The 26,443-nt window shown below is 39.6% G+C and overlaps 1 non-coding gene across 1 annotated transcript; it reads left to right on the plus strand.

Moving 5' to 3' along the window:
- The first annotated feature begins 8,106 nt into the window (after window positions 1–8,106).
- Window positions 8,107–8,213, plus strand: LOC121230023 (small nucleolar RNA R71). Its single transcript, XR_005927975.1, has one exon. It is a non-coding gene; the product is annotated as a small nucleolar RNA R71 (small nucleolar RNA).
- Window positions 8,214–26,443: the final 18,230 nt, after the last annotated feature.

The raw sequence follows: 26,443 nt of genomic DNA on the forward strand, positions 1-26,443 counted from the left end.
GGGTAGAAATAAGAGGGTTTGGGAGCCCTCAGGTTTAGTTATGAGGCCTAAGAAAAAGGCCAAGTTTGATGGACCAGTTAGAGTTGGGCCCCTGTTGCTACTTTTGGGCCGCAACCTTGTACTATTTGTGGGAAACGCCATCAAGACGAGTGCTGGGTACGGATAGGGGCATGTTTGAGGTGTGGATCTTTAGAGCACCATATCAAGGATTGTCCATGGAGGCCTGATCAGATGCAAGCTACTGGTATTGGTACTGTTAAGACACAAGAGGTTATCAACAGCCACCGAGAGGCCGTGGTCTGGCTAGAGGTGGAAATGATACAGGCCGTGGTCGAGGAGCACCGGGCAAAAGTGCTAGACATATTGAGGCGAGGCAGCCATCACTGGTTTATGCTGCACGTCGCCGAGAGGACGAAGACGTCCCAAATGTTATTACAGGTACGTTCTTTATTCGTAGCATACCTTACATTGCATTTCTTGATGTGGGGTCTACGGACTCTTATATTGCATGCACTATGTCTAAGGCGTACGGTGTGATGTGTAAAAACACTACGAGTGAGGTTACCGTGTTGAGTCCATCAGGGTAGTCAGTGAGAGTGAACAAATTATTTAAGGATGTACCTTTGGAGGTTCAAGGAATGATCTTTTTAACTGACTTGGTGGAACTTCCTTTTAGGGAATTCGACATAATATTGGGCATGGACTGGCTAGTTAAGCATCAGGCAAATTTGGATTGTGTTGCAAAGCAGATGATACTGAGAACTGAAAAGGGTGGTAAGGTAATTATGATTGGAGAGCTTTGGAATTATCTGTCAAATGTGATTTCTGCATCTAGGGCTGAGAAATTGGTGCGTAAAGGTTGTGAGGCGTATTTAGCCTACGTCAGTGCTTCAGGTTCTGAGATTTCGTCTATGAAAGATATCAAAATAGTAAAGGATTTTTCGGATGTTATTCCCAATGAGTTACCGGGGTTACCTCCTAACCGTGAAGTTGAGTTTGGAATAGAGCTCTTGCCTGGTACAGCTCCGGTGTCTATTGCCTCTTATAGAATGGCACTGAAGGAGCTTGAGGAGGTTAAAACACAAATTCAAGAGTTACTGGATCTAGGGTTCATCTGCCCTAGTGTGTCTCCGTGGGGAGCACCGATTTTATTCGTGAAGAAGAAGGATAGAACCATGCGGATGTGCATCGACTATTGGCAATTGAACAAATTGGCTATCAAGAATAAGTACCCCCTACCGAGGATTGATGATTTATTTGACCAGTTTTGAGGAGTTTCAATCTTCTCTAAGATTGATCTCCGATCGGGGTATCATCAACTAAGGGTCAAGGAGATTGATATCTACAAGACATCATTTAAGACTCGTTATGGTCATTACGAGTTCCTAGTGATACCATTTGGACTAACGAATACACCAGTGGCTTTTATGGATTTGATGAACTGAGTGTTCTAACCTTATCTACATTGATTCGTAGTGGTGTTAATAGATGACATCCTGGAGTATTCAAAGACTGAGGAGGAACACGATGCACATCTTCGGGTTGTTCTGTAGATTTTGAGGGAGAAGCAGTTGTATGCTAAATTTAGCAAGTGTGAATTCTGGCTACGTGAGGTAACTTTTCTGGATCACGTGGTATCTGCTGAGGGGATTTGGGTTGATCTTCGAAAAATTGAAGCGGTTCTGGATTGGAAGTAACCTAAGTCAGTATCTGAGATTTGAAGTTTTGTAAGATTGGCAGGGTATTATAGATGGTTTGCTGTGGGATTTTCGTTGATTGCTGCACCTCTGACTAAGTTGTTGCGTAAAGAGGTACTGCTTAAATGGACTAATAAGCAGCAGGAAAGTTTTGAGAGACTTAAGAAAGTTCTGGCTGTGGCCCCTGTCTTAATACAGCAAGATTCTAGAAAGGACTTCACTGTCTACAGCGATGCATCACATGTTGGCTTAGGATGTGTGTTGATACAAGAGGGTATGGTAGTGGCATATGCATCTCGTCAGCTTACGATGCATGAAGCGAACTACCCGATACATGATTTGGAGTTGGCAACGGTGGTTTTCACACTGAAGATTTGGAGGCACTACCTGTATGGTGAGAAGTGTATCATTTACACGGATCACAAAAGCCTCAAGTATCTCCTAACTCAGAAGGAGCTAAACCTTAGGCAGCGTAGGTGGATCGAGCTGCTTAAGGTCTATGACTATTCGATTGAGTACCATCTTGGTAAGGCTAATGTGGTAGCTGATGCACTGAGCCATAAGGCTGTTACTGATTTGAAGGTGATGTTTGCTCGTTTCAGTTTATTCGAAGATGGTAGTTTACTGGCCAAATTTCAAGTTAAACCGACGTGGATTGAATAGATTAAAAGTAAGCAGTTGGAGGATGAGTCACAGGGTTCTCGTTTCCGATAGATTGAGAATGGGAAACTTTAGATTTTGGGATGAATAGCGAAGGGGTACTTTGTTTCCATGGGAGAGTCTGTGTACCAAAAGATACTGAGTTGAGGTAGTCTATACTGCAAGAAGTGCATAGTAGTCCTTATGCCATGCATCCTGGCAGGAATAAGATGTACTGAGACCTTCGGGAGTTGTATTGGTGGTCAGGGCTTAAGCATGAAGTTATTAATTTTGTGAGTAAGTGCCTAACTTGCCAACAAGTTAAGGCGGAGCATCAGTTGCCTTTAGGGTTGCTTCAGCTAGTTAAGATTTCGCTTTGGAAGTGGGAGTGAGTAACTATGGATTTTGTTAGTGGGCTATCTTTAACGCCTACTAAGAAGGATTCAGTATAGGCCATCGTCGATTGACTAACTAAATTTGCGCATTTTATACCCGTTCATACAGATTACTCCTTGCAGAAGTTGGCTAAGCTGTATATGTCTAAAATTGTGATACTGCATAGGGTACCGGTTTCCATCATATCCGATAGAGATCCTCGCTTCACCTCTCGATTTTGAAAGAAGTTACATGACGCATTGGGTGCAAGTTTGGACTTCAGTACTGCATTTCATTCCCAGACGAATGGGCAGTCAGAGAGGGTGATTTAGATACTGGAGGATATGTTAAAGAGTTGTGTAATTGACATCCGTGGCAGTTGGGAGGATTACTTACCATTGGCAGAGTTTGCATACAACAATAGCTACTAGTTTAGCATACAGATGGCACCTTACGAGGCATTATATGGTTGTAGGTGTCGTACTCCTTCTTCTTCAACTGAGTTGGGTGAGCGGCGTATTCTGGGCCCTGAGTTTATTTTTTGATACTGAGGACAAGGTGAAGTTGATTTAAGATCGGCTGAAGGCAGCTTCGAACAGACAAAAGTCTTATACGGACATGAAGCGTAAGGAGATTGAGTATTCAGTGGGAGACTTGGTGTTTTTTAAGGTCTCACCATGGAAGAAGGTATTGAGGTTTGGTCGGAAGGGCAAGTTAAGGCCTAGGTTCATTAGGCCATATCGTATATTGAAACGTGTGGGACCGGTTGCCTATCAACTTGAGTTACCTCCAGAGTTGGACTGGATTCATGATGTATTTCACGTCTCTATGTTGAGGCGATATCGCTCTGATGCTACACACATTGTTTCGACTGAGGAGATTGAGGTTAGACCGGATCTGACCTTTGAGGAAGAGCCAGTCTAGATTTTAGACTGTGATTTGAAAGTTCTGGGAAGGAAGTCAGTTCCACTGGTTAAGGTGCTATGGCGTAATCACAATCATGAAGAAGCTACGTGGGAACCCGAGGAGGCGATGCGACTACATTTCCCTCATCTGTTTTGATTAGGTAAATTTCAAGGCCGAAATTATCTTTTAGGGGGTAGAGTTGTAATGCCCCAAATCTTCAGTATTTTAATGACATGTTATGTTGCATGAGATTTATGTGTTATGGTGGTTAAGGGTCCTTAGTAGTTTGAGAGGACCTGGGTTCAAACCTAGGCTTTAGAGAAAATTTTGGTTTCTGTTTGAATAAACCCTTGTTTACTGCTAATAGACTTCTAAATTAATATGAATGCTGCATAGCGTGAAGGGCTTGCTAGTCATCTGGCATGTGGCGTATGGTATGTGTCTAGAGGTCTTGAGTTTGAACTACCCTAAGCGCAAGGGAGTAATATTTTGCTGCTCTCGCAAGGTAGGTGGTTGGGGTTGACCAAAACTCTTAGGGTGGAGTGGTTGTGTGGGAGTGAATAGCCGAATTTGACGAGAGAATAGTGGGATTGGATGAGGGAGTTATCGGTTTGAGTTTGGTGAAAAGGGAAATTAGGAGAGAATCGAGGAAGTTGGAAGTTGTGGTAGTAGTGGTGCCGAATGAGGACTCTCCTAAGCTATTTGGTCATAGGATGGCTAGGCAACTTGGTGCCGAAATTTCTTTTGGTTTTGTGCTCTCAATTCGATAGTCCCACCTCTTTTCTATTTTTCTTCTCTTTTCCTTTTGTCAATTCTCGATTTTGTTGTTTATTGGTAGCCGAATGCCACTTGTGACTTGTATGCATTTTTGTATCAGACCTTTTGGGCGGCTCTTCAATTGTGTAGGTTGCTAGATCAATTTTTTCCCTCTTCCTCACCTCCTTTCTGTATTTTCTTACCTTTGTCGAACCCCCATCTTCTTCTTTTCTTTTTGTCGGCCTCTAGCATTTGCTTTCTCTGTTGTTTTTAAACCAAATATTTGCCTTTTCTTCTTCTCTTGTCTTTCACAACTCTTTCTCCCTTATTTGGTGGTTGGCTAAATATCGACGGTAAGTCCCTGGTTGATTATACTCTTTCGGTTTTCCCTTCTTTTCTCTTAATGCCAAATCTCTTTCTCTAATGACTCTGGTATTCTTTAGGGGTAATACTTTTCAAGGGTAGAGAAGTGTGCAAGTGTTACAGAAGCGACCATAATCTTTCGCTTGTCTCTCGATTGAAGGTAGTGTTTTCGTTGTTGTTGTTTTAGACTGGGGTATTTTGGCTTGGAATCCTAAGTATTGGTCGAATGCCCTTTTCTCTGTTTCTGATCATGTATAAGTAAACATGATTAATGAAAACTATTTATTATGCAGTGTTCATCAAGGAGTTCTTTATTAAACATTCGTCAACAGTTTTAACAGGGCTAATCACTTCTCCGTTCAAGGCAAGAATTGGATGATAGATTAAGTTAGGAATAAAGAGGGATGATTAACCCTAGTATTAACCGACTAATAGATTATCGTAACTGAATGTAGGTTTGGGAAACTCTTGGTTGTAACACATGTTTCGTAACAGACACAACTTAAATTGTTAAACTGCAAAAGCCGAAAAATTACTACCATTGATGCCATGCGGGCGTCGTTCGCCTGTGTGGTCATCTAAATGCATAAGCGCAAGCATGTGACTATAGAGACCACCACGAGTGATCTCGTGGGCGTAGGTCGTGTTGAGCCACGTTGGGATGAAATGGGCCATGTGTGCCCCACGGGCAGTGGGTCCCATATGAGTAAATCACACGGATGTTTGAAGTATAATGGGCCAGGCTATGTAGTTCACATGGCCATGGCCATTATTGAGCTTAATGGGCCACACGTGTGAGTGCGTCCACATGGACTGTAGTAGGGGCTTGGACCCTAATCTATGAAATGACTGTTATACCTCTATGAGGTAAGTGATGAATATACCCCTGTATGTTGTATGACTATTGAGCATGCCATCTTTATTGTATGAACATTTATATTATGTTGCATTGCATGGGTTGGGATATATGACATTGGAGGAAGTGTACTGAAAGGCTATAAGCCTATACTGGCAGCTCTGCTGCAAATACTGTTAGTACCGAGACCGGTACAATTTTTTGGAATGTAAGGATGAGTGGGTTAATTTTATCCCTACATGGAGTGTAGGGCTAGACGGAGTGGAGTGTAGAGGATGGATGGGTAGGATCTTTGTATGCATTACTGATACTGTACTGAAATGGGCTAAGGCTCACACTGATACTGTTATTGTATTGGGTTAAGGCCCACACTGATATTGCAACTGATATGGGCTTAGGCCCAGACTGTTCAACACTGTATGTTTGACTATTTGATAAATTTGGATTACATACTGAATTTCCAAAACTCACCTTTTTCGCCTATCTATGCAGGTAATCCTTGGCGGGTCGGTGCTGCTAGGGACTCAGAGATGGCCACACCACTGATTATGTTTTGTTTGAATTTAGTAAAACTAGTTTTATATGGGTAAATTTTATGTAATAAGTTTGTTTTAAAGTTTCATTTTATTTGTGGATTTATTTAATCTGCTAGATTTAGGATTCGAGTTTTAAAAAGGTAATTGGCTTTCACTGGTTTCAAAAGCTTCCACAACGAACAATGTTTTAAAGCGTAATAACGATTTTATATGATTCATGTTTTGCTTAATGAACCTATAATTTAACAAATAAATAAAATAAGATCGCATTTCATAAGGATCATAAATAAGGTTTTAAAACAAACGGACTTCACTATTAGAACTACGTTTTTCAAAACTCACTTCAATGTGACATCACAAATGTGGCCATAACGTCTAGGCCGGGTTTGGGGTGTTACAAGTTTTGGCTAAACTAAGCATTTAGTTATACATGTTTATTTTTTGTGATTGAGGTGCCTTTTGTGCATATTGGTTGTATGAATATGTACCAATTTGGATAGCTTGTTGTTATATGGTTTTGGTGTACTTTGAGATGCTTGTTACATGTGGTAAATTGGTTATAGGTGTGTGCATGAATGGGTGAGAAATATGGCTTGGAAATGGCCTATTTTTCATCCACACAGTCAGAGAAACAGGCGTATGTCTCAGCCGTGTGTGACACATAGCCAGGTGACATAGTCGTGTCCCCTGTAGGTTTTTGAAGGTTGTATTTTGAGATTTACACGGCCTGGCACACGAGCATGTGGCTTGGCCATGTGGCCCAAGTCAGAGAGTTATACAAGCTGGAACATTGCAATGTGTCCCTCCTTCAAATGTCCACACGACCTAAGACACGGACGTGTCTCTCAACCATGTAACCCTTGCAATTTTGAAACTTTTAATCTTTTCCTGAAAAATTCTTTATGTTCCCTATTTAGTCTCGATTTGTTTCTAATGTTTTTTTAAGGCCTCGAGGGCTCGTATAAGGGACAATATGTATGTTATTCATTGGCTATGATTGATATTGTGTAATATATATAAATTAAATTTTTTATTGTTTTAAAATGTAATCTCCGGTAATGCTCCGTAACCCAATTCCGACGATGGATACGAGTTAGGGGTGCTACACAATTCGAAAGTTGTGCTTCCAAGAACTTCAGAACTTTCCTCCTCAGACAAGGTATCATTCACAACTCCTGGCAGCTAAGTGCCACTCCGGAGTGTTATGGTTTTACATTGTTCTTTTCCTTGAGCTCTAGAACTTTCTGTGTCACTAAGCAATGCTCCTTGTTGTCTGGAGCTTAATGCAGTGGCAATTTGTCCCACTTAATTCTCCAGAGCTCCTAAAGAAGCTTTCTGGCTCTAAATAATTGCATCATTCTTAGCCACATAGTCTTTTAATAAAGCTTCCATAGCTGATGTTGAAGAAGATGAACTTTGTTGCACATTTTTCTACGGCATTGGTTGACTTTGTCTAGGTGGTACACTAGCAGCTTTTTTTCTATTAACAGTGTTGGCATTTCCGATTCCCTGATTACTCTAGCTGAAATTTGGATGTTGCTTCCACCATGGATTGTAGATGTTGGAGTAGGGATTGTTGTTGCTACGATTAAAATTTCCTATGTAATACATAGAGGCTGGATTAAATGGGCATTCACCAAAAACATGATCTTCTCCACAGTATACACATGCTTGTTCTGCAGCCTTTATCTCCTACATTACAGAAGGTCTTTTCAAAGTTTTAATTATATTCATTAAATATAATACCTGAGTTGTTAACAATGTAATCGCATCAAGTTCCATTGCTCCAGCAACTCCTCTACCAGTACCAATTCTAGTAGTGGGGTACTGATAATCATTATCTGCTATTCTTTCCAGAATTTCATATACTTCATTGTAGGATTTTTCAAGCAATGTCCCATTAGTAAATGCATCTGCCATCATTCGTGTATGAGCATTTAATCCATTTTAGAACATTTCCATTTGTGTCAAATACAGAAAACCATGCATTAGGCATTTTCTAATTAATTCCTTGAAACACTTTCATGCTTCGTATAATGTCTCATCTTCAGATTGCCTGCACAATGTAATGTCATTCCTTAGCTTGGCATTCATGTTGGGAGAATTGTACCTAAGCAAAAATCTCTGACATAGTTCATTTCAAGATGCCACCATACCTAATGGTAATGCATTCAACTATGATCTGGCATGATCTCACAATGAATAAGGGAATAATTTTAATCTAAGGGCATCTTCATGAACACCCTGCTGCCTGAATGAGTCACAGACTTTAAGAAAATGTCTCAAGTGCAATCTGAGATCTTCAGTTGGTAAACCACTAAACTGCCCTACCGTCTGCAGCATCTGATACATTATTGGTTTTACTACAAAGTGTAGACCTTAAATATGTGTCCTAACAATTCCTAGACTTAGATCACCCAAAGTAGGCACTACATGTTCTCTGATAAGTCTATCTCTATCATCTAATATTTGAGGAATGTCATCATTCCTTTCATTCTGGAGTACCTAATCTTCTCTCATTGGATCATTTATAATCCTCTTCATTTCTTTTAATGCTTTCCTTCTTCGCCTTAACGTCCTTTCAATGTCAGGATCAAAAAGTATTATGTATCCTCTTGGATACTTCTTCTCATGCACTAGTACAAACCTAAAAAATAAAATAAAATACTAATTAACTATTCTAACAAAAATAACAAGAATAATAACAAATCAACTTTTTACCAATGCTGTCGATCCCCAAAAACAGTGCCAAAAACTTGTTACATGTAAATAACTAATGCAATTGTGTAAATGTACATGTCATTCAATTAATAAAGTGAAAAGTAAGTATTGTCTCCACAGGGATTAGAAATTGGTATGAGATTGATTATTATAATCCTATTAACTATATTAAATAGCAGGAAATACTCTTAAATTGAATAAGATGTTGGTATAATGAATTAATGTAATTTTATGCTAAAAACAGAGAATTGATATGGCAAATATAATGTGTGGCAAATTACAGAGAAAAGCAATAGTAATTTTGTTGTTGAAGAATAGGGCTGGAATTATTCAGGTGAAATGCTCATATCAAAATAATGTCATGGAAAAATATTGTCTAATCAACTGCTTAGAGAGTTACTACTGTAACCTACCTCTTTTGATAGCTAGATTTTAAGCTAAAAATCTAAGCTACTATATGTCTACAGAACTCTGGATTAATAACTTCAAAGAACGTTCTTCTCTGCACAACTCGCAACATCTATGCCTAGAGTGCTACGAATATTCTGTCGAATATTCATTTTCATCAAACGATTCTAGATCCATTATATTTAACCTTTTCAAAATTAAAAATACATCTATGAACACACCATACAATCAACTATATATAGGGCTTGCATGCAAGTATTTAAAATAGGCATAAAATGAAACAATAATATAGGTAATCTCAAATCATGAGCATTAAAGATGATAAACATTTACCCAAATAACTCCAACCCAAAAAAGGTTTAGTTCATGGGTGGAAAAGTAAACACCAAATTTAAATCATTCATCAATATTTAAAGAAGTTTGAATCACAGAAATCAGGAAAACTAAATGCAAAACTGCAGGATTTCTCACCACACTCTATCTTCTCTTTTATCTTCCAATCATACGTGAATCCAGGATAGATGTCTCCTCCCTTTCTTCACGTATGTATTCTACTCTCTGTAGTTGCAACCCTTTCTTTCTCTGAAATTCTCCAACAGAGTTTTTCTCTATGCAGAGAAAGGATTGCTATCACCAGTCTCTTTCTCACACAAATTCTTCTATCCTTTTTTTCTTCTTCTCTCTCCTTCCTTTGTTAGGTAGATCCATCCCACCTCAGCACACTTTTTTTTCATTCCTTTTTTTAGGCTGGATTTTTTGGTGCACGCACAGCTAGCTGAGAATGACACGAATAAAGTGTTGAGTCATCTCAGAATTACCATGGCAAATCTGTTGCCAATCAATTTCAAAATTTGCAACGGCAATATTTCACTTCCTTTATTTTCCCCCTTCATCTTCTTACTCTTTCTACACCTGTATTCACACAAAACCATACCTTTCCTCCCCAAGTGATAAAAGTAACAAATAATGATCATTATATCACAATCCGAGCTTTGTTATGCAATGTTCTAAAAATATCCTTAAAATGCAAATGTATTCACTTAATTACAACCAATTAATTCTATTTAGAGGCCTTAAATATAACTCTTTTCAAGAGTTATCAACTATTCCAGATATGAGTATGTATACTTAATGTACCACAAAAATGAACCTTTAATAAATTTAAAGAGTTTCGTGTAGAAGTAGATAAACAGCTAGGCTTACCAATAAAGGCACTTCGGTTTAATTAAGGCAGGGAATATTCATCTAATGAGTTCTTAAGGTACCTCATAGAGAATTAGACTTTATCTCAGTTAACCACTTTGAGGACTCCATAACAGAATAGTGGGGTAGGGAGAAAAAGTCAAATGTTATTAGACATGGTGCATTCGATGTTAAGTTATTCGAAGCTGTCAGTCTCTTTTTGGGGATATGTTGTACAAACGACTTGCTATATTCTGAATGATGTGCCAATTAAGATAGCATTGAAATCCCCATACGAATTGTGACATGGCAAGGATCTCCATATGATTTAGGGATGTCCAACCCAGGTATTGGACAAAGATGCAAAAAAGTTGGACTCACAAACAGAATTGTGCATATTTGTAGCATATCAAAAGGGAACAAATGGTGGTTTGTTTTATAACCCGAAAGACCAAAATGTTATAGTGTCAACTCATGCTACTTTCCTTAAACAAAGTTACATGAATAACTTTGAACCTTAGAGTAAAGGGGTACTCAAAGAAATTTTGGGAAATATACAAAACCCTACTGAAACGGTTCCAGAACCAACTCCTAATAGTGGACCTACAAACGATCAGCAACATAGGGTGCTTTGTTGCAGTAGGACGGTCTCTCGTAGGTCTGAGTTCTTCCAATCTAGTAGAAGAGTTCTTAACATTGAGTCTATTGAACAGGAAAATGATGGCCCACTCACATATGATGAAACAATGCAGAGTGTTGATTCCAAACTCTGGAAAATAGTTATGAAAGCTAAGATGGATTCTATGTATTCCAACTCAGTGTGGGAACTAATAAACTTACTAGTTGAGATAAAACCCATAGGCTGTAAGTAGATCTACAAGAGGAAAAGAAATGCAAATGGAAAGTGAAAACTTATAAGGCCAGACTTGTAGCAAAAAGTTATACTCAGAAAGAAGGTGTCGATTACGAAGAAACTTTCTCTCTAGTTTTCATGCTCAAGTCAATCTACATATTGTTATCCATTGCAACACTCCCAATTACGAGATATGGAAAATGGATGTCAAGACAAAATTTTGAATTGTTATCTTGAAAAAAGCATATACATGATACAACCCACCGAATATATAACTAAAAGAAATGAGTATAAAGTGATAGCAATGTGTAACAGCCCGATTTTGGCCTAGTCGGAACAGTAGTTTCGGAGCCACTATTCTAAAACTGGAGAAATTATTTTTAATATTATTTTGTGTTATAGCATGATTATATGAGTGCATGAAAATTTTGGTGAATTAATTTTAGCATTTATGAGCTTAATTGTAAAAAGGACTAAATCGCATAAGGGCAAAAGTCTTATTTTATTAGATAGATATACCAAATAGCTAAAGAACCAAAATTGGGGGTCTTTAAAGTGAAATTAAGCCTTTAAATGAGTGATGGCTGGCCATGGGACAAGGAATTAAAATAGTCAAAATGGTTAGGCAAATTTTGGTAACCAAATTGACTAGAAATAAAATAAAATAAACAAAGAATGATATCATCTCTTTCTCATCTTCTTCCTCACTAAAATTTTCAGCAAAAGTAAGGGTTTTGAAGCTTTAAAATTTCAGCCAAGCTATCTTCTTGCAAGTGATTTAGATGCCTATTTTTTATCATTTTTGTACTTTTGGAACCCTTGTAGCATGAACTAGCTAATGGGGGGACTATTTTGTGAAATGGATTGTAACACCCCAAACCCAGCCTAGACGTTATGGCTGAATCTGGCGTGTCACATCGAAGTGTCTTTCGGGAGTTGATCTTTTCAGTAAAAAATTTATTTCTAAATTTAAATCCTTCTATTATTTCTTAACAAAAGTTCTCATCAAAACGTTTACCTTATTAACTATCAATGTTATATTAAATTGATTTAAAACATGGAAGCTTCTTAAGTCGATGAAGCTTAAAAGGCGTGTTTTAGAAAACAGTAATTGTTTTAAAAACTCATCTTTACCTAGACTAGCAGTTTAAAAATATATAATTCAAAGCCCAATTAAAAATTAAAACCCACAAACGGTCTTATTACATAAGTAAAACCCAAATATAAAATCTTTAAATGAATAAACTCATAAATAAATCATTCGCAATTGTGTGGCCACCTCCGAGTCCCTCGCAACTCCAAATCGTCTAAGGTTGGGGAATACCTGTACAATTAAAAGAAAAAGTGAGTTTACAAAAACTCAGTGTGTAATCCCCTAAACAGTCAGACAGTAAACAATACATGCAGAACAGTTTGGGTCGTAGCCCAATTTAGTAACTGAACAGTCTTGGCTTTAGCCTTACACAGTAACGGTGTGGGCCTTAGCCCAATTCAGTATCAGTACAGTGCAGTCATGTAACCCACCCCAATCCAACCAACACACTTTCCGTACCAACCAACACACCATGTGGGGATTGAATCGACCTACCCAGCCAACACACCAATATCGCAGCGAAGCTGCTAACAGAAACGCAGCAAAGCTGCTAATAACAGTAAACGTGGCAAAGCCACTAGAGCAGTAATTACATGCTAAAACCACTAATACAGTACTTCCTCCAAATTAGAAACCCAACCCCATGTAGTATGTCGTGTCATAAACATTACGTGTATGCAGTATGTTATACACACATCAATTAACCTACCACTAGGAGTATAATGGTCATTTTGTCGGTAAGGGTAAATAGTAATTTTACCCCTCCTGGGTATTTTGGTTATTGAACTAATTTTAGGGTCTCGATACAGATAACAACCCTTCAAAAGGTCTACTGTCGTCTCTAACGACTCAAATAACCCATATGGCCAAAACAGTGTGAATAGGCCCAAAGCCAATTACTCGGCACAAGTGGGCCCACACCCTCGTGTGGCCCATTTAGCCCAAATTCAGTCGCGACTATGCGATCACCATAGCCCACTCCATTATTTGTCACTTATCATAAATTTTATCTGTGTGGGGCCCACGAGCCCATTGGGCCCATACAGCCCATCTCAATCCAATGAGGCCCACAAAAGCCCAAGCCCACAAGAACGCTCGTGGCAGCCTCTACAGTCTGTCGTCCATGATTTGTGGGCTCTATTTACCACACGAGCGTTCGAACGCTCGTGAGGCCTCAAATGTCGAAGTTTCAGCTTTTCGGCTTTTAGACTTTTGCCGATTCACAGTAACATAGTGGTGTGAATACACACCTTTATCCAATGTTTTGACAGTAGAAAAATTGGGTGTACAATTACACACCTTTTTTCAAAAACTAGCTAAGATCCACGCTGTCCAAACCTATAATCAACCAAGATACACATATCAGCTTTACAACCAATAGGGTTAATAATCAGTTTTACCCTCAAATCGATAACCCTTGCTCACCTTGGTTGAGAAAACACCGCTACTCCTCTACCATAGTTGGTTAGAACCGATCACCTTTCCTTGTTGATTAATTGCGATAAAAGAGTCATCTATCAGTTACAACTACCTAACCCAAGGGTTGATATGCACGAATCCAAAAGGCATAACCCCTAGATTAGGGAACAAGTATTCGACCACAATATAACATAACCACATCTATCTCCAGTTGAACCAAATAATTGAGAATAGGATTACCTTAGATCAAAATCAACAAAAAGGTTTCGAAAGCTTTAGTACTTCTAATAAACCCCTCGGGACACCTAGGACCCAACGAACCTCATATCACGCAGAGGGTCAAAGATTGCAATCCGAAACGAATGATTAGAACCACCACCACCGAAACTTGAACAAAGAGAGAGAGAAAGGAAGAAAAGTATAATTGACTTGAATATGAGAGAAGAGGGACAAAGGTTCGGCCAAATGAAGAATTAAGATTAAGAGGAGGAAAAGGCAAGGTTCGGCTTAAAGAAAGAAAGTAAAGAAAATGCCCAAAAGTAATTTGGTCACCAAGGTAGAGCACGAAATCACAAGAGAAGAGAAAACAGGAAAATTTGGCAATTAGGAAAAACCGAAACTAGGTGTCACAACACCAAAACTCAAAATTGGCACAAAGAAAAAATACCCCAAAACGCTCTCAAAATGCTGAAATACACACAAAAGAGACCCCTAGCCAAATTTGCACACACAAGCTTCCCAATCAGCTACAACTCTCCAAGTTTTGAATTCCTTGATTTCCTTCTCCTAATTCTCCTCCATATCACCCAACTAGTCCTTGACGAATTCAAACCTCATCCAGCAGAGTTTCAATAAAACTCCACCTCTCTCACCACAAAGAAATAAAATAAATATCCCTTTACCTTCCATGGGATTCTAACCTAAGCTCTCACAATAACCATGTCACGCCACCACCACTAGACCAAAAGCTCACTTGTGACATAAATCTACCATATTTATTTATAAAGCCCATGTGCCAGTATCCAGATTGTTTTAAAATCAAAGTAAAAAATTCTGCAAAAGCCAGAGCTTGGACCCAAGACTTCCCAGACACTCCCAAACACACCCAAATCACCTAGCCATTAAAGTAAACATGGAATTTATGTCAAATCATGCAAAATTACAGACCCTATATTTTTAAGGCATTACAACTCTACCCCCTAAAAGAAATTTCGGCCTCAAAATTTACCTGGTCAGAATAAGTGGTATTGTTGTCGCATCGCCTCTTCTGGTTCCCACGTAGCTTCTTCTGAACCGTGATTACGCCATAGCACTTTAACCAGTGGGATAGATTTCCTCTTTAATACCTTGACGTCATGATCCAGTATCTATACCGGTTCTTCCTTGATAGTTAGATCAGGTCTAATCTCAAATTCCTCAACTGGCACTATGAGTGAGGGATCAAAGCGGTATCGCCTCAACATGGAGACGTAGAACACATCGTGGATTCTTCCTAATTCAGGAGGCAACCCGAGTTGATAGGCGACTGGTCCCACACACTTTAATACCCAGTAAAGTCTGATGAATCTAGGGCTCAGTTTTTGTCCAAATATCAGAATTTTCTTCCATGGGAAGACCTTCAGAAAGACATAATCCCCTACAGAGTACTCGATCTCTTTATGCTTTAAGCCTGCATAAGACTTTTGCCTATCAGAATCTTCCTTTAACTGACCTTGAATCAACTTCACCTTTTTGATGGTATCAAAAACCAACTCTGGCCCCAAAACTCGCCACTCACACAGCTTAGTCCAACATGTAGGAATACGACACCTACGACCATACAATGCCTCGTACGGTGTCATCTGAATACTGGACTGATAGTTGTTGTTATATGTGAAACTTTGCTAACGGCAAGTAGTCCTCTCAGCTGTATCGAAAATCCAATGCACAACATCTTAACATGTCCTCCAGTACCTATATCACCCTCTCTAGCTGATTATCTCTCTAAGGATGGAACGCAGTACTAAAGTCCAACCTTGTACCTAGAGCCTCGTGTAACTTCTTCTAAAATCGTGATGTAAATCTAGAATCTCTGTCCGAAATGATAGAAATTGGTACCCCATACAGTCTCACAATCTCAGCCACGTACAATTTAGCCAACTTCTGCAGTGAATAATCAGTACGGAGCGGTATAAAGTGGGCAGATTTAGTCAATCAGTCTACAATAACCCATACCGAATCTTTCTTAGTCGGCATTGAGGGTAGCCCACTTACAAAATCCATGGTTACCCTCTCCCACTTCCAAAGTGGAATCTTTACTGGCTGCAATAATCTAAAAGGCAGTTGATGCTCAGCCTTAACTTGCTGGCATGTCAGGCACTTACCCACGAAATCAGTAACCTCGTGCTTAAGCCCTGGCCAGTAATACAACTCATGAAGATCTTGATATAACTTATTTTCTCCAATATGCATAGCATACGGACTACTATGCGCTTCTTGCAGTATAGATTGCCTCAAATCAGTATCCCTCGACACACAAACTTTCCCATGGAAACATAGTACTCCCTCACTATTTAGCCCAAAATCTACAGTCTCTCCATTCTCAACTAATCAAAAACGGCGCCTAAGAAACCACCTTACCCTCTTGCATCAAGACACAACCCAAACCAATGTACGAAGCATCATTGTAGACAGTGAATTCTTTCCCAGACTCTAGTTGTTTTCAAACAGGGGCCTTAGTCAGAACTTTCTTCAGTTTCTCAAAACTCTCTTGCTGCTTATCAGTCTTGTAATGCCCTAAATTTTGGGCCTAGAAGTATTGGGCCTTAAGCATGGAGGAGGTTAGAAGATTGCTCATAAATATTTTAGTTAAGCAAGAAAGTGACACAAATTACATGTTTGTTGTGATGGCTAAGTGATTTGGGTGTGTCTGGGAGTGTTGAAGAAGCCTGGGTTCAAGTTTGGGCTTTTGCAAAAATTTTAGTTTTTCCCTTAACTGAACATTGGCTTTAGCTGGTAGGCCTTATAAATATTTGTGGGTAAAATGTGTCACAAAAAGAACTTGTGCTGCAGTGGTAGGTGGTGTATGGAGTTCTTTTGAGGTCAAAGGTTCAAGTCGTGGCAAGGTAAGAAGAGTATTTATTTTTCTCTCTAGCCATGTGAGAATCAGAAGCCGACTGAAACTCTGCAAGGTAATATTTGAATTGGTCTAAGAGAGGAGGGTGGAGTAAATCAAGGAGGAGATAATGGAGAATTTTTAGGGAGAGATTTAAGGGAGGAAAAAGTGGGATTTGAATGGAGTGGAAGAGTTGTGCCGAAATTGAACTATAAGTACTCAAAAATTTGGATAAAGGCTAGTGATCCCTTTCTACTCACTTTTGGTTACTGATTCTGGCATTTTCATTCTTTTCTTTCATTCATTATTGCCGAAATACTGTTTCATTCATATTTTTGCTAGTTTTGGTCTATTCCCGAATTGGTTTTTTTCTCTAAAATTCTTTTGGTTGACTGATTGCTTTCTCCTCTCCTTCTCTCTTTTTTTTTCCTTTTTGAATAAAAGACCTATCTTTCTACCTCTCAGTTCTTTTGACAACTTCTTACTCTATTACCAATTGCTCTCCTCTTCTCTTCTCTTATTTCCCTCTCTTCTTTTCACTTGACCGATTATGCCATCTCCCCTTTCGATTCTTGAGTTCATCAAAATTCATTCCTGTTCATTTAGAAATTGAGACAGATTACGCTATCCCTTTTTGGTTACAGTTGGTGTTGTTTTATTAACAATACAGTAAGTACTCTGTCATTATTTAAAAGTCGAATATTTATTCTTATCTTGCCGATTCTTACCCTCCTTTCACCTAGGCATGGGGTTCTTTTGGGTTCTAGAGTCTCTTGAAGAGTGAAGGTGACGCTTGTGAGAATTGGGCAGTCAAACCTCTTCCACTTTACTCGGTCAAGGTAATCCTACTCACTGTTGTGGTGTTCAACAGGTGCATGACTAGTTTGAGGAGGGGTTGGCCGATTGTTTATTTCCTCTTATCCTTGGATTGAGTTTCAATAAGCCATATCTTAGTCTCGTGTCATGTATCTTTATTAATGGGTTTTATGGTCAGTGCGGCTATTTAGTTAGGAGAGTAAACCCACCTTTCGCCAGCAGTTCTAAGCAGGGTTATTCACTCTTGCGTTTAAGACAGGTATCGAATGTAATCTTTAACTAGGAATTTGAGAAGGGTGATTAACCCTAGTTCTTATCGACTAATGGGTTATCGCGATGGAATGTAGGTTTGGGAAACTCTTGGGCTAGGTGCACGTTTCGTAGCAGGTGTGTAATCACACCCCCGTTTTATTGAAAAATAAAAAAAGTCGAAACTTCGGCATTTGAGGCCTCTCGAGCATGCGATCGCTCGTGGGGTAAATCGAGCCCACAAATCATGAGTGATAGACTGTAAAGTCCACCACAATCGTTTTCATAGACTTGGGCCGTTATTGGCCACGTTGGGCCAAAATGGGCCGTTTGCGCCTAATGGGCTCGTAGGCCCCACACAGGTTAAATCCATAGGAAGTGATAAATGCTGGACTGGGCTATGTGGGTCACATAGCCGTAACTGAATTTGGGCTTGGTGGGCCAATGGATCGTGGGGGCCTATGGGCTTACTTAAATCGGCTTTGGGCCCAATTTTACTGTTTGATTACTAAAGGTTGCTCGGGTCACGCGAGACGACTGTAAACCTACTGACAGGTCAGTAGGTGTACTTAGACCCCGATTTACGAAATGACCATTATGCCCTGAAGGGAAAAATGATTAAATTGCCCCTACATATCATAAGATTGTTATTGTATGCCATTTATGATATGTTTGCATTCATGTGATATTATGCCACATGGGGGACGGGATCATTGATTTGGAGGAAGTATATGATTTGTTAGGGTCGCATGGTCGCTTGACAACTATAGATCCAGCGACAGCTCAAAGCCATTATGTGATTGGCAGCTCTGCTGTGAAATTGGTTAGTGCCATAACCGATGCTACATCAGGAGTGTAGGGATGGGTGGGTCGATTAAATCCCTACAAGAGTGTAGGGTTAGACAGGATACGGAGTGCAAGGTTGGTTGGGTATTTGTGCACTGCATAATCTGATTCTGATTGTGGTATGGGCTCAGGCCCAACTGAGACTACTATGGGCTATGGCCCAAGTGCCACCATTATTGTAATGGGCTTAGGCCCAAATTGATGTGACGCATGCTTTATGATCGATGAGAGTTGTACACACTAATTTCTTGTAAACTTACCCCCTCTTTTAATTTTTCAGGTAATCCTTAGTAGACGGTTCGACGTATGGGAGGACTCGGAGGTGGCCACATTATGAACGGCTTTAAATTTTCGTATTTTCTTTTACAATACATAAATTACTTTCTCTTTGGGTTTTTGATGTAATAAGGCCTTTTCTCTAATTTTCTAGCTTTTAATTTGGGGTTTTTAACTATTATGATTTATTTCTGTTAAAAGTAGAGCGCGATTTTCCAAAATGATATATGTTTTCATAACATCACGTTTTTGTAACATTGTTGAAATGCTTCCGCAACAAACATGTTTTTTAAAAGTACGGCTCGTTTAAAATGGTTAATAGATAATTAAGTTTATTTTAGAATTAAACAAAGGGGCTTTTCTCTTTCGAGCGAGATTTACTAATAAAGATAAAGTTTTTTGAAAAAGCATTTTAATGTGACACGCCAGATTCAGTCATAACGTCTAGGTCGGGTTTAGGGTGTTACAAGTCCAATTAAATGGTACCCCTCTATGTAGTAACTTAGTCAGAGGTGCGGCAATCAGTGAAAACCCCTTATCAAAACGTCTGTAATACCTAGCCAGACTTAGAAAGCTTCGAATCTCAGATACCGTCTTTGGTGGTTTCCAATCCAATACAGCTTCAATTTTTTGAGGATCATCCTTAATCCCTCGGCAGACACCACGTGACCCAGAAATGTCACTTCTCGCAGCGAGACCTCACACTTGCTGAACTTTGCATAAAGTTGCTTTTCCCTCAGAATTTGCAAAACAATTCGAAGATGTGCATCATGTTCCACCTCGGTTTTTGAATACACCAGAATGTCATCTATAAACAAAACTATGAACCGATCCAAATAGGGTTGGAATACTCAGTTCATCAAATCCATGAAAGCCGCTGGTGCATTCGTCAACCCAAACGGCATCACTAGAAACTCGTAGTGACCATAACGAGTCCTAAACACAGTCTTATACATATCAGCCTCTTTAACCTTTAGCTGATGGTACCCAAATCGAAGATCTATCTTGGAGAAAATCGAAGCTCCTCGTAGCTGGTCAAACGGATCATCTATACTCGGTAAAGGGTACTTGTTCTTGATAGCCAATTTGGTCAATTGACGATAATCGATGCACATGCGCATGGATCCATCCTTCTTCTTCACGAATAACACTGGTGCTTCCCATGGGGACACACTTGGTCAAATGAATCCACGATCCAATAGCTCTTGAATTTGAGCCTTTAACTCAACCAGCTCCTTCGGTGCCATCCTATAAGAGGCGATGGACACCAGAGCTGTTCCAGATAAGAGCTCAATACCGAATTCAACCTTACTGTTTGGAGGCGACCCAGGAAGCTCTTCAGGAAATACATCCAAAAACCCCTTAACAGTTCTGAGATCTCCAACAGAAGGACCTTTAGAATTAGAAATGCTGACATAAGCTAAAAATATCTCACAACCCTTGCGAACCAGTTTCTCGTCCCTTAACACTAAAATTATGTTAGACAGATAATCTCTTCGCTCCCCTATCACAGTCACCTCCTCATCCTCAGTAGACTTCAACACCATATGCTTAGCAACACAATCTAATTTTGTACGGTGTTTCACTAGCCAATCCATGCCCAATATAATATTGAATTCTCCAAATGGAAGTTCCATCAAATCCGCCAGAAGGAAAACCCCTTGGACCTCTAGGGGCACATCTCTAAACAACTTATTCACCCTAACAGACTATCCCAGTGGACTCAACACAGTCATCTCACTAATAGTATTTTCAAACTGAATACCCAGCGTCCCAGACACAATGCATGCAACATACGAGTGTGTAGACCTAATGTTAATTAAAGTAGTATATGGTACATTATAAATAAGGAACGTACTAGCTATGACGTCAGGGGTGTCACCATCCTCTCAGCTATGAGTAGCATAGACCAAGGTTGGCTGTCTCACCTTAGTGTTACCAGCACCTCTGCCCGATGCTCCACGACCTCGTCCCAAACCATTTCCACCCCTGGCCAGTCTACGGCCTCTCGGTGGCTGCTTACCACCTCTCCCTGGCTAAACATGGCCCTGACCTGCAGCTTGCATCTGAACAAGCCTCTGAGTACAGTTTTTAACCTGATGATCCATGGACCCACATCGGAAGCATGCCCCAGTTCGTTTCCAACACTCACCCTAGTGAGCTCTTCCACAATAAACGCAAGGCTGCTGTCTTGCAGCAATAATAGGAACTACTTGAACTGGCCCATCAAATCTGTCCCTCTTTATAGCTTTCCAAAAGAACCCGAGGATTCAAAGTCCCTCTTATTTTGTCCCCTATCTTTTTCGCGATTCTGACGCTCAGAGCGCTTCACATACTCAGTAATTTTTACTTTCTCAACAAGGGCAGCAAAGTCTCACTCCCTCTGCGGAGCTATCAGTACACGTAACTCATCCCGGAGGCCATCCTCGAATCGCACACAGCGTTTATACTCAGTTACGACTATCCTGCAAGCATACTAACTCAGCCGAAGAAACTCTGCCTCGTACTCTGCCACGGTCTTATTCCCCTAGGTCAAGTTCAAAAATTTCATCCTTCGGGCGTCCACATAACTTGCGCCCACATACTTCCCTAAAAAGGCCGCTTTGAAGAAATCCCATGTCAAACGGTCGACCTGCGTACCCTCTCTCACAGTGAGCCACCATTGATAGGCCTCATCTCGCAATAAAGACACTGCTCTTTTTAATTTTTGCTCTACAGTACAATCAAGGTCATCCATTATCCACTCGGTAGCCTCCAACCAATACTCTGCCACATTTGGGGCTACACCAGAAACATCCTTGAAGATTTCCGCTCCATTAGACTGGAGTCACTCAAAAATTGACCCTCGACCCACTAATCCAATACTAGCTCCAGCAACCCTTTCAAGAACACGTAGCATTGCTTGGGATAGAGCATCATCCCCAGCTGCTCGGTCATGAGACCTTGTCTCAGTTACTGGTGAGGCTGGTGCCTCGCTAGCAAGCATGTGACCCGATGCTGAAGACCCAACTTTAGCACTTCCTCAGCCTCTACCGCAGCCTCATGTACCCCTTTCACGAGTACCGCTTATGCTCATTTCGATAGAGAATTATCTGTTTAAAAGTCTTATGTTTTAGTTTATAATTTCAGTAATTATTAACAATGTGTTATGAACGTCAGTAATTAGGGTTTCTTTCCGCAGAACAGAATCCTACTACAGTTTTCAGTCTTCTATAGCCTCAGTTTACTCTAACCAAAGAGTTTCAGTGTAGTCCTACTACCTATAGTAGCCCCTCAGTAATACCTTTCAGTCTATAACAATAAACAGTGTCAGAAAACTTACAAATATGGTGCCGGAGACTCAGTGTGCCACATTTCCAATCACAACGTTAAAAATTCAAATTTTTAAAAACCCATTCCACAGCCGAATTTTGCAACATAGAACTGATACCATTAAATATAACACCCCAAACCGGCCTAGACGTTATGGTCGAATCTGGCATGTCACATCAAAGTATTTTTCTGGAATTGATCTTTTCGGTAAAAATCCGTTTCTAAATTTAAATCCTTTTATTATTATTTAACAGAAGTTCTCGCCAAAATGTTTACCTTATTAAATTGATTTAAAAACGCAGAAGCTTTTTAAGTGATGAAGCTTAAAAGGCATGTTTTAGAAAACAGTAATTGTTTTAAAACTCGTCTTTACCTATACTAACAATTTAAAAATATATAATCCAAAGCCCAATTAAAAATTAAAACCCACAAACGGCCTTATTGCATAAGTAAAACCCAAATATAAAATCTTTAAATGAATAAAGTCATAAGTAAATCATTCGCAATCGTGTGGCCACCTCCGAGTCCCTCGTAGCTCCAAATCGTCTAAGGCTGGGGAATACCTGCACAATTAAAAGAAAAAGTGAGTTTGCGAAAACTCAGTGTGTAATCCCCCAAATAGTTAGACAGTAAATAGTATATGCAGAACAGTTGGGGCCGTAGCCCAATTTAGTAACTGAACAGTCTAGGCTTTAGCCCTATACAGTAGAGGTGTGGGCCTTAGCCCAATTCAGTATCAATACAGTGCAGTCATGTAACCCACCCCAATCTAACCAACACACCACTGTACCAACCAACACACCATGTGGGGATTAAATCGACCCACCTAGCCAACACACCAATATCGCAGCGAAGTTGCTAACAGTAACACAACAAAGCTGCTAATAACAGTAAACGTGGCAAAGCCACCAGAGCAGTAATTACGTGGTAAAGCCACTAATCAGTACTTCCTCCAAATCAGAAACCCAACCCCATGCAGTATGTCATGTCATAAGCATTACGTGTATGCAGTATGACATTATATGGGGCCGCTCTTTCGCCCCCGCATATGGAAAAGGATCTGCTCTTGCCGGGAGAACTGGTACTGACCTAACTGGCCCTATTCCTACATGACAGGAAGACCTTCTATGCCAGTCCTACTACCAGAGTACGGACCAGACAAGGAATATCTCTTACTCCAGTACTCAAAAAAAGACAAGTCACTCTTTGAATTGAGATAAGGCTATTTGAACTAGTGGAAAACTCCTTCGGACCCTTCCTTTGTCGTGGGCGTAGGAAATAAAAATCCCATGGATAAGCAATAGGAGTCGCAGGGGAAGTAGAGGAAGCATCTAATTTTACATTATATGGGGCTTTGGCACGTCGAGGAAGAGAATAAGTGTAACACCCCGAACCCGAGACCGTCGTCGGAGTCGAACACGAGGTGTTAACAGACTTCAAACCACTTATTTGACATTTCCCAGACAAGCTGCCAATCTGCGTACTAGTCGCTTTAAAAATCATATCTTGAGTTCTGAAACTCGAAATCCATTTCCGTAAATTTTCCCTGGAACTAGACTCATATACCTATATGGTAGAATTTTTGTAGAATTTTTGGTCGGGCCAATTAGTACAGTTTATTAGTCAAATTCTCCCATGTTACAGGGATCGACTACACTGACCTTTGCGCATTACGACTTGGATATCTCCCTGCACAGAGCTTCAATACCGATGCCGTTTGTTTCTATAGAAACTAGACTCAGAGAGGAATCTGTAAATATATGGCATGACTTCTAATTATCTCTGGTTAATTTATAATTAATTTCCAAATTCGGAACAGGGAATCCAGAAACCGCTCTGGCCCTGTCTCACGAGAACCTGAATATCTCTTAACATACTGTCCATATGATCATTTCGTTACTTCTATATGAAAATATACTCATCAAGATTCGATTACATAATTTATTCATTAATTAATTCCACTCCTACTATTTTTAGTGATTTTTCAATCTCACGTCACTGCTGCTGCCAGCATCTGTTACGAAAGCAACTATGCCTATTTCGTGATTTCTCCTTGATCTAACTAGTAATTCATCATACATATCACCAATTATGATCATGACTAGCCATGCCAAAGGCTAATCATTGTCAAACATCTCCCTACTACACTATTTCCATATCATGAATTTTAACACAAAAAATAATCAACCATGACATATGGCATAAAAAAGGTCGAATTATCAAGATTTACGACCTAACGTTATGAAACCAAACCCAACCGAACATTTATGCCATTTTCGCATGGCTAAAAGTTTACATACCAAAGTTCAAACACAACATAATAGCCTATACATGCCGAAATGTTCTCCTAAGCTGACTAAGAAGAAAGTACCAAAACTTGCTAGCCGGTGTGATGACTCCAATGACGGCCCGATCACGCAAAAAGAGACGAGTCCAAGAAACCTAAAATAGGTGACAAGGAAACACCGAGTGAGTGTATAACTCAGTAAGTCATAAGCAATGCACTACCATCCATTAATAACATTATCACAAGAGGAAGCAAAATGGAACGAGGCTAGTTACTCCATCCATACCGAACCATACCATAGTTCCTCAAACCTATCGGTTCAATCTCATACCAAGTCATGCATTCACATTCCATATACTAATCAATAGGATATTCGAGGCATTTTCATACATCATTTTATTTTCGTTACAATCATACAACTAAACGACCTTTCACCTATTCCACGATAAATCTTATGTACGTGACTTCAATTATAATTGTCACATAGGTTCAAACTTACCAAGCTCAACTTCAAATATAAACATAACGCCTATTAGTCACGAACTCAAGGTACTTACCCGATCCGCTGTCCGTGATCGACTCAATAATGTCGCACACTTAGTGTTCATAATGATTCAAAAGTATATATTAAGTCCGCACACTCAGTGCTATATAATCAACTCGCACACTTAGTGCTATATAATCAAACTCGCACACTTAGTGCTACATAATCAAGCTCGCACACTTAGTGCTACATAATCAAGCTCGCACACTTAGTGCTACATAATCAAACTCGCACACTTAGTGCTACATAATCAAACTCGCACACTTAGTGCTACATAATCAAACTCGCACACTTAGTGCTGTACAATTTAAACCCGCACACTTAGCGCCAATCTCATGATCATAAATGTTTATACCCGCACTCTTAGTGCCGAGATCAACAACTCAATACATCTCACCTCTTTTCTCTTCATCCAACACTTTCATCACCACATACATACATGTATATATATATATATTTATCATTCCATTCAGCATCATTACATAGACGTTATGATCATTTAGATTAATACAAACTATATGCTTAATGACTTACTTTGTGTTGGGTAAGACGGTTCCAACTCGGCTACTCGATGATCTTTTCTTTGCCTTTGCTTGATTCTCCTCCTTTAACTCCTTGAGCTTAATAAATAAATCAACTAGTTTAGCCATCTTGCTAAACATTCATAATTCAATTACACATGCATATGTATGTTTGTATATTCGGCAACCATCCTCACTAATTACCCATTTAGTCGATTATACACATAATTAAAGGTAACATCACGAATGGGCATACTTATGTATATATATATGTATATATACTTCGGAATGGGCATCACAATTAGATTTAACACCACCTTCATACTCAATTAGATGGCCGAATGTATGTATATATGTACAATGTCAACTATAACATCATTTAAACACCTAATTTCATCTCATGAACACTTGATCGAATTTTCCTAATCTAGCATATTTTCACATCTATTTGTAACATCATGTAAATCCACATATAACTACATTTCTTAAGTTCCACATCTTAATGCCCATTATAGCCACTCCCATAGTCTAAATCTAGCAATCGGCAACACCCACCTTTCCACTATGTTAGCCGAATACTCATTCTCTTCTTAGTTCTAAATTCGGCACCTCCAACAAAATAGCTTAACAATTTCAACTTTCATGCTAACATAACAAGCAACTTAACACATCCATATAGCTAGCATGCTAATAG

The sequence above is a fragment of the Gossypium hirsutum genome, chromosome A05 (genome assembly GCF_007990345.1).
Source record: "Gossypium hirsutum isolate 1008001.06 chromosome A05, Gossypium_hirsutum_v2.1, whole genome shotgun sequence".
NCBI classification, from domain to species: Eukaryota; Viridiplantae; Streptophyta; class Magnoliopsida; order Malvales; family Malvaceae; genus Gossypium; species Gossypium hirsutum.